This window comes from Hyperolius riggenbachi, chromosome 3 (genome assembly GCF_040937935.1).
Source record: "Hyperolius riggenbachi isolate aHypRig1 chromosome 3, aHypRig1.pri, whole genome shotgun sequence".
In the NCBI taxonomy this organism is placed as follows: Eukaryota; Metazoa; Chordata; class Amphibia; order Anura; family Hyperoliidae; genus Hyperolius; species Hyperolius riggenbachi.
In genome coordinates this window covers 185,062,998-185,077,509 of record NC_090648.1, presented here as the reverse complement: position 1 = coordinate 185,077,509, position 14,512 = coordinate 185,062,998, and the positions used below count along the sequence as shown (strand labels likewise).

The 14,512-nt window shown below is 43.3% G+C and overlaps 1 long non-coding RNA gene across 1 annotated transcript in view; it reads right to left on the bottom strand.

The window, feature by feature from the left end:
* The window catches only part of LOC137563232 (uncharacterized), a 237,068-nt gene that overhangs the window by 103,952 nt on the left and 118,604 nt on the right, over positions 1-14,512 (bottom strand). The gene's annotated exons all lie outside the window — the stretch shown is intronic.

Sequence of the window (14,512 nt, the reverse complement as noted above, 5' to 3'; positions counted from 1 at the left end):
ATTTAACCTCCTGGGCGGTATGGACGAGCTCAGCTCGTCCATTACCGCCGGAGAGGTTAGCATGGCCCAGAGAGATTTTTTTTTTTTTTTAAAACGTTTTGTACATCATGTAGCTAGCACTTGGCTAGCTACACGTGTTGCCCGATTGCCGCCGCTCCCCACCCGATCGCCGTGATCAGCGGCGTTCTATGTACCCCCCGGAGCCTGCGCTGGCACAGCCTCATCCATCACCACCAGGTGTCGCTATGGCAAGGATCGGGACTGCGCATGACGTCAGACGTCATGTCCGATCATCGCCATGGCGATGACCGAAGCTGAAAGAAGACGTTGCGGCTCTCGCGGGCTCCCGGAATGGTAAATATAGCCGGCGGCGATTGGGGGCGGGACACAGCACCAGGGCGATCGGAGGACACATGTAGCTGCCTAGTGCTAGCTACACGATTTAAAACAAGTTTTTTTTTAAAATAGCCCTCCCGCGGACGAAAGTCGGCAACAACTGAACACCAGTGAGGTTAACAGCAGTGGTTCACTGCTACGAGAGCGAATCTAAAATAAGTGAGTTCTCATTCAATTCTTTCAGCAAGATGAAAAAAATGTTAAGCGATTTTAATTTTAATATGCTTAAAACCTTTCAAAATAATTCACAGCACCATGCACCATGCAAAACATGTGATGATGCTGAGTTTTTTAGTGTCTGAAAGTTGCTGCTAATCCTGTCATTTGTTCCACAAGAAACACTATTCAGGAATTATTAAATAGTAATTTACTACCATTTTGGTAATATAGGTGTTTCTTTATTTCAGAATCAGAATCAGAATCAGAATCAGAATCCTTTTATTTCGCCAAGCACGACTGGGTCATGCCCGGAATTGGTTTTAGCAACAAAGCAGGCAACAAAACAGGCACAGAAAAATTTGGCAATAGCATTGAATTGCAGCAGTAGAAAGACAGTGAGAAAAGGACAGTGCGAGATAAAGGCAGACATTGCCTTGGTAGCCGTAACAGTAACAGTGCAAAGAGAAACAAAAAGAGGAGTAACAATGAAGGACAGAAAGAACAGACTTTTACATAGAGTTAAAATAAAATTAAAAATAACACTTTCAGTAACATGGGCTCAGCAGCTAGAAAGAAAGGATGCAACCTTGGGGAGGGAGGGCTTAGTTGGAGTTTAAGAGTCTCACTGCTGTGGGGAAGAAAGTGTCTCTGTGTCTCGTTGTTTTGGTGTGGATTGCACGAAACCTCCGGCCCGATGGTAGCCATGTAAAGAAACGATGACCTGGATGTGATGGATCATTGGCGATCTTCTTTGCTCTGGAGCCCATCCTGGAGTTGTGAATGAGCTCCAGTGGGGGGAGGGGCTTTCCAATTATTTTCTCCGCTGTTCTGATGACCCTCTGTAGTTTGTATCTGTCGCCGGCCGAGGCACCAGTATACCAGACGAGGATGGAGGAGCAGAGGACCGACTCGATAGTGGCAGAGTAGAAGGACTTAAGAAGTTCTTGGGCCATGCCGAACTTCTTTAATTGACGCAGGAAGAACAGCCTCTGCTGGGCCTTCTTTTGGGTTAAGATAGTGTTCGCCTTCCAGTTCAGGTCGTCTGAGATTGTTGTGCCCAGGAGGCGAACGTTGGGTACTCTTTCAACTTCGGATGCATCTATGTAGATCGGGCCGGGGCTGGTGCTCTGCCTTCTGAAGTCAATGAGCATCTCAACAGTTTTGGTAGTGTTGAGAACCAGCTTGTTCTCCTGGCACCAGTGGCAGATCCTGTCCACCTCCTGCCTGTAAGCCCGCTCGTCGTTCTTGTTAATGAGGCCAACAATGGTGGTATCGTCGGCGAATTTGATTACCTTAACGGAGTTGGTCATGGATATACAATTGTTAGTATAGAGCGAGAACAGGAAAGGTGACAGGACACAGCCTTGAGGGGCTCCAGTGTTAGTGGTTCTTGGCCTGGACGAGATGTTGCCCAGCTTTACAATTTGGGACCTGCCCGTTAGGAAGTCCATGATCCAGCAGCGAAGGGTGGGGTGAACATCAAGGTCTACAAGGTTGTTATGCAGTATCCGGGGGCTAATGGTATTGAAGGCCGAGCTGAAGTCCAGAAGGAGCATTCTGGCATATGAGTCTGGTCTGTCCAGGTGGTCCGTGATGTACTCCAGGCAGATGTTGATCGCGTCGTCAGTGGATCTATTCGCTCTGTACGCAAATTGAAACGGGTCCAGTTGGTGCAGTGTGTAGTCCTTAAGAAAGGATAGGATCACTTTCTCAAAGATCTTCATGACAACGGATGTGAGGGCCACTGGTCTGAAATTATTGATGTCCGTGACACCTTGCTTTTTGGGGACAGGGATAATGGTGGATTTTTTAAAACATGTAGGGACCTTGCCTTCATTTAGAGACTTGGAGTATATGGGAGTAAGGATGGGAGCCAGCTGCCGTGAGCAGGTTTTCAGGCAGGCTGGGGACACACCGTCAGGGCCTGAGGCTTTCCTTGCATTTCATTTTGCGCATGTTTTGCATGCTCGCTTGTATGTGTATTTTGTGTAGTCCTTAAGCTCCCTCTACACGGTACAATTTTTCCAATTGATCTGATAAGAAATTGCATCGTGTGTAGACCTTCAATTGTTCACGATTGATTTTCCGATCGATTTTGCGTTGATAAGTACCCAAAATCTATTGGAATCCAATCGGACTGGTTGGAAATTATCGAATCGATCCATCCATCTGATGGAAAATTGTACTGTGTAGATGGAACTTTACTCTGGTGCTATGTGCACACTTTACTTCATACATGCAACACGATTTCTCCTGATCATTTCAGGTGGTAGTGTGGCGACACTGACTTATCAACTTGCATCTCTGCCTAGTGGAAAATGACCCACTGCCAGATGCTACAGGAAAATGTCTATAGTAGGACTAGTGTAAGAGAGGTGTAAACAGAGGGAGGGGAACATTTGGGTAATGATTATCACTATTCAAAGCTAATATAGTAACTACTACATCACTACTGAACCAATATGGAGCAAATGTAATGGCTGAAGAAGATCCGTAGGTGGACTCTTAGGCGCATCTGTCTAGGTGCAGTTACATCCTGTGCATCCCCTATTGCTATGCCACCAGCTTATTTTGATATTCTGAAGTGTTGCAAGAAGAATAACCGGCCTGTGGCATGCGGGTGGGCTTAATGTAAGATCTTTTTTTGTTCTGTGGGATTCCAGCAGTACTGTAGACCCCACCTCTCATACTAGCTTGTCTGTTACAGTTCCCTTTCACTACAGATTGCACAATAATGTTGTGATGCAATACATTTTCTTCCAGAATCAGTTGAAAAGGGCACCTGACTCCTGAGTCATCTGTATTAAAAGGGCACCTCCATAGACTTCAATGTTATTTCTATCTAAATCTCAGCTACAAGGTGGTGAAAAGGGCGCCCGAGTTTTCGTTTCGGCTACAAAAGGGTGCCCCTTTGTAGCCAAGATTATTATTTTTGATCCAGCTACAAAGTTTTTGATTCTGCTGCAAAAGGGCGCCTTTTTATAGCCGAAATTTTTTATTCGGGGGAGCAAGGGGGGTTAGGATTAGGCATCATAAGCGTGGGGGGGTCTTAGGATTTAGGTACCACTAGGGGGGGTCTTATGGTTAGGCACCACCAGGGGAGGGTTCTGTGTGAGAGTAGGGAGAAGTTAGGTCGTAGTAATCACCAGGGGTGTCTTAGCTTAAGGTACCACCAGGGGGTCTTAGGGTTAGGCATCACCAGGGGAGTCAGGGTTAGGCACCACCAGGAGGGAGTCTTAGGGGTTAGGCACCACCAGGGGATGTTAGGTGCCACCAGGGAGGGGTTAGGCACCATTGGGGGGGTAGGGTTAGGCACCACCAAGTGGGGGTTAGGATTAGACACCACCGGGGGGGGGGGGGTCTTTGGGTTAGGTACCACCAGAGGAGGGTTCTGTTTGAGAGTAGGGAGAAGTTAGGTCATAGTAACCACTTTTCTTGGCTGTATTACTTTTCATTTCGGCTACAAAATGGTGCCCCTTTGTAGCCAAGATATTTGATTCAGCTACAAAGTTTTTGATTCTGCTACAAAAGGGTGCCTTTTATAGCCGAAATTTTTTCTTTGGGGGGGTGCAAGGGGGTTAGGATTAGGCATCATAAGCGTGGGGGGGTCTTAGGATGTAGGTACCACTAGGGGGGGTCTTAGGGTTAGGCACCACCAGGGGAGGGTTCTGTGTGAGAGTAGGTAGAAGTTAGGTCGTAGTAATCACCAGGGGTGTTTTAGGGTTAGGCACCACCAGGGGAGTTAGGGTTAGGCACCACCAGGGGGGTTAGATGCCATCAGGGAGTTAGGTTTAGGCACCACCAGGGGGGTCTTAGGGTTAGGCACCACCAAGGGGGGAAGTTAAAGAGAACCTGAACTGAAAATAAAAAGTCAAAATAAACATACACAGGTCATACTTACCTCCCATGTAGTATGCTCATCAATCTCTTTCTCCTCTCCTGCATCCCGTTTGTCTACTGTGGTCGATGGAATTCTCTGTCCTCCATTTTGCAAATGGCCATTACTTCATAACAGCTTCCTGGTCAGCACACTGTTAAACTGTTATATCGCCCACTTGAGCCATAGGGAAACATGGACATTGCCTTGCACATTCAGTTGTTACTGACAGCAGCTGATATATAACTGACAGCAACTGGTATATTTCAGTTCTGACAAAATATTGTCAGAAATGAAAGGCATCACTGTAGGAAGAAAATGGTGAGCTTCTGAGAAGAACTGATGGCGAGGTAAGCATGTAATATTCATTTGCAGCTAAACCATGTGTTTATTTTAAATAATTTTACTCAGTTCAGGTTCCCTTTAAGGTTAGACACCACCAGAGGAGGGTTCTGTTTAGAGTAGGGAGAAGTTAGGTCATAGTAATCACTTTTCTTGGCTATATCACTTTTCTAGGCTATACCCAGAGCCCTTTTATAGCCCAACAATATTTTGCCTATAACAGCATCATTTTTATAAATTAAAACTAACTTTTTGGCTACACCAGGTGACCTTTGTAGCCAAATATGGCATTTCGGCTACACCAGGCCCCTTTTGTATCCCAGTCTGGCTTTTTTCGTCTATTTCAGGCACCCTTTTTTCCAGGCACCCTTTTCAAATGTACACTTTCTTCCTGCCTATGTTACTGCACATGACTGCCAACACAATAATCACACAGTCAATGAGTGGATTGGATCATAAGAGAAAGCACAGCAAAAATATTATAGACAAGACAATAAAAGACAAATAACATTTATATTGCACTTTTCTCCTGGCGCACTCAAAGCTCTTGAGCTGCAGCCACTAGGACACGCTCTATAGGCAGTAACAGTGTTAGGAAGTCTATTCAGTCTTTGCTGAGTAGGTACCGGCTTACTAAACAGGAACTGCCCAGTTTTGAACCTAGGTCCCTTGTGTCAGAGGATTATAAAGTCCCATCCATCCATAACACACACACACACTGACTGTATATACGTATATATATTTTTATTTTATTCATTGTGTTTATAAAGCGCCAACATATTATGCAGTGCTTACATACATATGCATATGTACACATAAAAAGTTAGCTATTTTGATTTAACAAAATAGGATAATTAACATAAGTCAAATAAAAGAGTTCATTAAAGAGACTCTGTAACAAAATGTTGAACCTTATTTCTTCTATCCTCTAAGTTCCTATACCTGTTCTAATGTGGTCTGGCTTACTACAGCCTTTTCTAGTTGCACTGTTTCTGTAATAAATCTTATCTTCTTTCCTCTGTCGGGCTCAGGCTGGAATGTGTGGAATGTGCAGCACTGCTTGTGATAGGCATAAGCTTTACACACCCTCTCCAAGCTCTCCTCTCAGTCTATTACACTCTGGTTAGCAGCCATGTCTTTTGTTTGTAAACACTGCCTAAAACTGGCAATTACAAGCCAGGATTGCAGTATGGAGTGGCAGAAACAGCACAGAGGGGCCCAGGAGAACATAATGAATAGAATGGTATGCTTTTCATTGTAAGAATTTTAGAGTACAGATTCTCTTTAAGCACAAAGGTAGCCGCTATTTTCCAAATATGGGTATAGAATGAACTCACCATTTCAATAAAACTACTGTCAATGTTAATCGAAAGCAATTACAGCCATATAGGCACCAAAAACACTCTCCCTGGTTTGCCATTCGTGTAGGCAATCTCAAAGGAGAAATGGGAAAGAAAAAAAAAAGTGTGAAGGGGAGGGGGGGGGGGGGGGGGGGTGGAAAATGGGGAAAATGGAGAAGGTGTTGAGAGAAAACCTTGCCTTCGAAAACCTCTTTTATTAAAATGAGCATACTAATATCAACATTATTAAAATTCCTGCCCAAATCAGTACACATAACAAGCAAGTTTAAAAACCTGGTTTTGGCTTCATTATAACACAAATAACACAAACTCCCTCTCCATACATTAAGTGACGATGCAGCAAACTGAAAAGCAAATATGTTTTCGTGCCATATGTTGAAAGTGCGCAGTGGTTAGACGCCGGCACATTCACTTGCTCTAGTTCTGAAGTGAGGCGTGATTACAAAAAGGTTTATTGCGCTCTCTCTGGGGGAATGTAGACATATGGAAACCCTCTCCAGCACTCCAATTCTTCATTAGAAGAAAGAGTCTCACTTATGTAATAACCATCCTATTACAGTTAGTCTTACAATCCACTGACAGCTTTAGTGTGCAGTTCTTGAAGATCTAATAGCAAAGTAGGCTTATCAGTTTAAAATGCTGCAGCAAGTGTTAGCGAATAGGCCAGGAGCTATTTAAATAGCTGCAGGAATGCAATCAGTCTGTACTATCGGAATATACATAAGTTGGAAAAGATATAATTTGTGCAGAGACCACGCTACAGAAATGTTAAAGCCTAATTAAACCTTGGCATCAAACTCACTGCTAGAGTCTGCAACCTCTTGCTAGAAATGATGAAGCCGGCCTGACCTGCTGAGAGAACTCGGGACTTGTAAAAATCAATGTGCAGAGTCATTGTAGAACGTTGAAGCAGCTTGCGGTTCACAGGTTAGGACAGCTCTGGGGAAAGCCTTTTCCAGCTTGGCTGAATCCCCATTAACTTCATTAGGCTGCGCTCACAGCCTACACTCTCCTAATGTAAGTCAAAGGGATTTGAACCACCAGAGGTTGAGTTGGAAATGGCTCTCGCTGGAACAGTACTTGGTGTTCCTGTACAACCCTGAACATTTGATTTTTGTCAGCCCTGGAGGTTCATTACAGGCACTGCCTGCTTCATTATTTTTAGCATCCATTTACAAACTGACACCAATTTAGATTTCCAGGGTTTATTAGCATTTTAAGTACAACCACAAACTGCAGTCAATGTATTTGTGTATAAAAGGTGTCAGGTTTACACTAAGGGGGAAAGGGGATAATCCAGGGATATAGATTGTTGGGGCTTCCTGGTCTGTTGTATCGCAGTATCTGGCTTTGCTGCTGCTAATCGCTGCCAAAGAGTCACATGAGCTGATTTTGACTTACTAAGGTTGTCCTGGGTTTGAATCTCGGCTCTGCCTGCTCAGTAAACCAGCACCTATTCAGTAGAGAACCTTGGGCAAGACTCCCTAACACTGCTACTGCCTATAGAGCGCGTTCTAGTGGCTGCAGCTCTGGCGCTTTTAGTCCACTAGAACCTAGTTTCTCAACATGCGGTACGCGTACCCCAGGGGGTACTTCTGATGGTTCCAGGGGGTACTCAGGCTTGATCTACTTGAGACCAAGAGTAACAAATTTAGAGTTTTAGAAAATTAAAATCCTATATAAACACCAAATTAGTATTTTTTTTTCTAATTAAAAGCAACAGTAAATGCTTGGAAATTGTTTAGAACCAATTATCATGTACTACGATTTAAATATGTATTTGTTAAGGGGTACTTGTGATAATATTTACTATGCCAGGGGGTACTTAGTGAGTACAGGGTTTTATAAGGGGTACATACCAATAAAATGTTGAGAAACACTGCACTAGAAGAAAAGCATGATGTAAATTTTATTGGTCTTGTCCTGAACTTGAGAATTTTTTTTCTGAGAAAGTTCACATTTATCCAGGTCATGTTATATCTTTAACAAAATAAAGTGGTTTTCGCGGGTTACATGCTGTTTGTAACCTTGAAAATCTTTCCACAATAACCTTTTGGCTTCATCCATTTCAACTTCAAACTGTCTTTGACTTTGAAAATTCCAGGGGAACCATGGTAACCATAAAAGGTCATGATGATGATAATTAACTATGTCACCCAGCCAGTACCAGGTGCTCTGAACTGGGACCGCAAGTGACGATCAGTGGCAACAGCAAAAGTAAGAAGAGGTCCCATGTGGCTCCTTGACAGAATAGAAGAATAAAGGAAGTCAGGAGACCACTAGATATGTGGCTAAATATGCGTGGGCACCGGGTAAAGATCCTCCACAGGGGGATCCGGAGGATCTTAACCCAGCAACCACACAGCTGCATATAGCCAGTCTGGCTAATGGAACTGTAAGTAGTGAAATGGCAGTGCCAGCCTACCCCTTTCATCTTGCCTGCAACTGTATACATGCATGCATACAGGCCTAGCTAATGCTTTCCCTACCTATCTGCAGCAAGTCTCACCCTGCTCTCACAGGGTCAGATAGCAGCCAGCAGAGAATTAATCCAATATGGCCACCACAACTGCTTTTTGATAGGAGGTGGGGGGTCCAGGAGGGGGTGCTAGTTGATTGGCTATGTGTCTGCTGACTGTGAGGTATGGGGTCAAAGTTTAGCTCAATGATGATGTAATAACAATAATATTTATATAGCGCTTTTCTCCCTGGGGACTCAAAGCGCTGTGACACTGCATTATGCAGTCTCAAAGGCTAGGGAAAAGAGGTCAGTTTTTAGCCTTTTTTTAAAGCTGTCCAGAGAGGGAGCCTCTCGTACTGATTGTGGAAGTGAGTTCCATAGAGTAGGGGCTGCATAGGAAAAGGCCCGAGCACCAAATGTTAAGTGTATCCTGGGAATAACCAGCTTCATCTTGTTGGCAGAGCGGAGGGTGCGTGGAGGGGCATAAAGTTCCAATAGATCCGCTATGTATTTGGGTCCCATGTGGTGTAGAGCCTTGCATGTCAGCAGGCAGATCTTAAAATTGATTCTCCATTTTACTGGCAACCAGTGAAGAGTTTGCAGTACTGGGGTGATGTGTGAGCTGCGGGGGGCATTGGCTAGGAGTCTGGCTGCAGCATTCTGTACTAGCTGTAAGGGGCACAGAACCGTATCTGTAGATCCGATGAACAGGGCGTTGCAGTAGTCTAGGCGGGAGGATACAAATGCATGAACCAGGGCAGGTAGGTCTTCAGCTGGGATAAGGTGTTTGATTTTTGCTATATTTCTTAGATGGAAGAAGGAAGACTTGACGACAGCTGATATCTGCTGTTTGAGTTTTAGATTTTCATCCAGGATCACCCCAAGGTTTCGCACAGAGTCTTAATACTGTACAGTATCTCCCCCAATTGCTAGTTTGAGGTGGTGAGCGTTTTGAACTTTATCCATCATGTGTGGACCACCTACCACCAACACCTCTGTTTTGTCAGAGTTCAGCCTCAGCCAGCTGGTGTTCATCCAATTTTGTAAATCCACTAGACACGCATTTATGGATGCTGATGGGTCTTGGGTGCCAGGCTTGAAGGACAGATATAGTTGTGTGTCATCTGCATAACAATGGTATCCTAGGCCATAGTTCTGGATTATTTTGCCCCGTGGGAGCATGTAGATGGGGGTGGGTCGAACACCCCATATGTTCGCTGTTTGCTGCGAATGCGAACAGCAGAAATTCGCAGAATACTGTCTACCGGCGAACAGTTTGGGCCATCTCCAATGATGATATCTTTACTGATAGCGAGGTGAATAAATGGAGGATGTCCCCTCACCCCCAACAACCCCCAGAAGGCTGCATGACAGCATAGTCTAGGTCAAACATCACTGGGAGGACAAGGTTACATACCAACATACAGCAATATATAGTTTTAAAGCGGTATTGTCACCATAAAAGATGCTAATCCTGCATTAAAAACTTGCAAAACTTTTTCTGCTGTTATGGTTTGGAGTTATCACATACTTTATGAGCACTGGCCCTAGTGCCAAACAGTGCCAAAGAGTTGAATGCTGGGAGTTCTTTTTATCTATAATATATTCCTCCTCTTCCATTTTTTTCCCTGCCTTGCTGCTTATCAGAAACACCCTCTGATTACTTGTGTTTACAAGGAAGGCTGAGGTGACTCAGTGATTGGATGTGTAAATAAAAAAAAAGAAAGTGCAGTTGTTAGTATACACCTCAGTGGGAGTGTCTGAAGACTCTGTGAGGAGGGCAGCTAATGAATACACAATGAGCAAGAGAAGGGAGGGGGGGGAACAAGAGTCAGGGAGGATATGATGTCAGCATTAGCTTGGCAAGATGGCCACTGCCTAGAATAGGATTTTCTGCTTTTCCTTTATAAAATTCACAGGAATCATTACGTGGATAGCACAATACATCTGTTATGTAAGTAGAAGTAGTATTTATCTACTTATATATGTGTTTTTTATTTCTAGGTTAGCATGGGTGTCGCTTGTTCTTTAAGAAGAATTTCTGATGATGAAAGCAGAATAGTTAACATAGAAATGGGCATCTTGAACAATTTTTTTCATTCTAATACTATGAGTCTTTAACTAAGAAGCAAAAAGGGAGAGAGAAAGAGAGAAAGAATAGCCTCCGTTCAGCTAAGCATCACTTGGGTTTATAAGAATGTGCAGTGCATTATAAAAGGAGGTTTATTGGGATCATTTTCCAGTGGTACATGTGTCACATGTCAGTTTAGTGGTTTCACAATGGGGACTGAAAAAAAATTCTATACATTTCTACCTGGGAAACCACTTTAAAGTAAATACTATAATCAATAGAATGAATCTCTTATTACATTAGACAGAGCAAGGAATGGATAGCATTGCTGTTGTTTTATTCCTGACTGTAGCACCAGATTTAAATGTGAGGAGCATAAAGGCATGAAGAAACCTTAATGCCATCTATCGATATATACCGAACCCAAGCCACCACCCTGTTACACAGCTGGCTAATTGGCCACATTTGGGTAAAATGAATGTAATGGTTTTTGCTCATACTTGTGACCACATTTGTACCGGGATGTTTTGTTGGATTTACATGTGCCAACAATGTACAAATGCCCTGGGAGGAATGTTTTCTGCCACAACTGGGAGGCCAGAATTACTGTATATTCTTCTTGAGTTAAAGGGGAACTTCAGCCTAAACAAACATACTGTAATCAAGTTACATTAGTTATGTTAATTAGAATAGATAGGTAATATAATCTCTTAACCACCCTGTTTTAAAAGAACAGGCAAATGTTTGTGATTCATGGGGGCTGCCATCTTTGTCATGGGGGCAGCCATCTTTTTGGTTGAAAGGAGGTGAAAAGGAGCAGGAGACACAGTTCCAACTGTCCTGTGTCTTGATTACCCCTCCCAGCTGCACTAGCTAGGCTTCAAATGTCAAATTCAAAATGTAAAAAAAAAATTGCACCAAAACAGCAGAACGAGAACAACAAAATCAGAAATCCCATCATGCTTTGTACAGCATCAGGGGAAAAAAGCCCGGGCAGTTTTCTTCTGTGCAGCTAAAAATGAGGCTTGTATAAGAGAAACAAAGTTCTGATGCTGTGAAACTGTTAAAGAAACACCAAGCCTTTTCAGTGCTGCTGAGTCGATTTTTAGTCCGGAGGTTCACTTTAAGCATATATGTGGAAAAAAACATTCCTGGATTTTCCAGTTCCAAATACCATAAAAAAAGGACTCGCCATAAATGAGCGAAAAGTGAATATATACAGTAAAAGATGTCCACATGTGCCAGCTATTAATTGTGTGGGCAATCATGTGTTCCCCATTAATACATAGGTTCTCATGTGTTCAAACAGCAATTTAGTATTATTATTGTTAATTTATAGAGCACCAGCTTCTTAAGTGGTGTTGCACAATCCGACCAACTAATATAGGCAAACGAGGGCAGTACAATTAATACAAAGTTGTACTGCACATGTTGCACTACTATGTACAGTGGGGGAAATTATTTAAGCACCTGCTAAATTTGTAAGATGTAAAGAGGAGTGGACCAATCTGGCGACCAACTACAAAAAAGGTCTTACCACTGTGCTTGTCAACAATCATTTCTCCACCAAGTCAGATACTTATTTCACTTAGTGGTATGCAATCATTTTACAACTTTTATGTACGGCAATGTGTTTCACTTGATTTTTTTTTATTGTTGATGTTTTGTTTTTCTCAGTTAAAATGAAACTATCATAAAAATTACAAACTGTTCATTTCTTTTGTAAGTGGGAGAACTAACAAATTTAGCAGGGGATCAAATTATTTCCCCCACTGGCAATGTTGGTAATACAAAAATATTAATATGCAAAAGAAAATAGGGCCCTGCCCACCTGAGCTTACGGTCTCATGCTAGTTACACGCCATACAATTTTCTGGCAGATATACCTGCCATTCACTTTTATGGAAATCGATCAGAAAATCGATCGAGATTCAGATCGGACATGTTGGAAAAAAATCGATCTGCAGGTAAATCTGGCAGAAAATGGTATGTTGTGGATCTAGCATAACGTTTGGAAAAGAGTTGTGCACTGATACACATTTACAGCAATATAATGAAAGTGGAATTTCACTTGGAGTACAAAATTTATTTTATTAAATCAAACTGATTTTTTTCATTTTCTTATGATCTCAACCTGCAGGTTTAATTGTGCAATTTTCTAACACTGCATAATCAAATGTTTCTGACTTGATGGCTAATTATTGAAGCACATTTCAATTTTTTTTTCCACCACCCTTCTCTGCTATGTAAACTGTTTGCTCCCAACCGGCAAATCCTCCCCCACCATGCTCATCTTCAAGGGCCTTCAACAACAGGGTCAGCCACCATCTGGCCAGACAAAGCACTCTGAACCCACTTCATTTCTCTAGACCCCTCCCTTGTAACACCTTAAAGGATACCTGAAGTGACACGTGACTTGATAAGATAGACATGGGTATGTACAGTGCCTAGCACACAAATAACTATGCTGTATTCCTTTTTTTTCTTTCTCTACCTGAAATAGAGTTAAATATCAGGTATGTAAGTGGCTGACTCAGTCCTGACTTAGACAGGAAGTGACTAGAGTGTGACCCTCACTAATAAGAAATTCCCCTTTTGTATATCACTTTTCTAGCAGAAAATGGCTTCGTTCTGAGAGCAAGAAAGAGATAAAAAGGGGTATTTGTGTACCAGGCACTGTACATACACGTCTATCTCATCATGTCACATGTCACTTCGGGTATCCTTTAAAGCCAGTGTTTACCAATTTAAAAACCAAAAAGTCAGATACTCACCTAATGAGAGGGAAGGCTCGGTCCTAATGAGCCTTCCCTCTCCTCTCCCGGTGCCCTCGGTGCTGCGCTGGCTCCCCTGTACGCGTCCGCCGCCGCAGGGACTTCGGAGGTCTTCGGGAACACTAGGGCTTCCGAAGACGGGCCGCTCCATACTACGCACGCGCGAGTGCATCATAGAGGGCGCTCGCGCATGCGTAGTATGGAGCGGCCCGTCTTCGGGAGGCAGAGTGCTCCCGAAGGCTTCCGAAAGCTCCCTTCGGCATGCGGAAGTGGCAGTATTTGACCGAACTGGTCGAATACTGCCACGGGGGATCCTGCGCAGGACCGGGGACCGGGAGAGGAGAGGGAAGGCTCATTAGGACCGAGCCTTCCCTCTCCTTAGGTGAGTATCCGACTTTTTTATTTTTAAAATGGTAAACACTCACTTTAAATATCCCAGAAACCTTTGTGTCACTCCCACATCACCCTATTATATACAATAGATTTATCTTTACTGTGGGAAAATATCACACTTTTCAAATCAGTGGATAGCAAATTCTCTCAATAGAGTGCTATAATACATTATACAGTACAATAGGATACAGTAAGTGTTAATTTCAACTAGTAAGTCCAGCATACAGGCCACCCGTGGTGGTCAGAGAGGTTCAAGACAGCTTTAGTCTACTCTAAATATTAATGGTGTTCGCTCTATAATGCTTCAGGTAAAAGCTTGAAACAGTTTGCAGATGTATGTAGGTAGCAATCCAGCCTTCTTACAAACACCACCACCTTTCACCCCTCGTGGGAAACAACTCACCCAATTGCAGTGACCACTGCTAGACTGGTCAGTGACATCTCTAGTATTTTCCTCGATCCCTTCATACAATGGGATGGTCCCCAGGGGTTCAGAGTAAAGTCTCCAACATGCAGAAAGTGCTTCAATATGAATTGATTGAGGAAATACTAGAGATGTCACTGACCAGTCTAGCAATGGTCACTGCAATTGGGTGAGTTGTTTGCCACGAGGGGTGAAAGGTGGTAGTGTTTGTAAGAAGGCTGGAGCGCTACCTATATACATCTGCAAACCAGTGG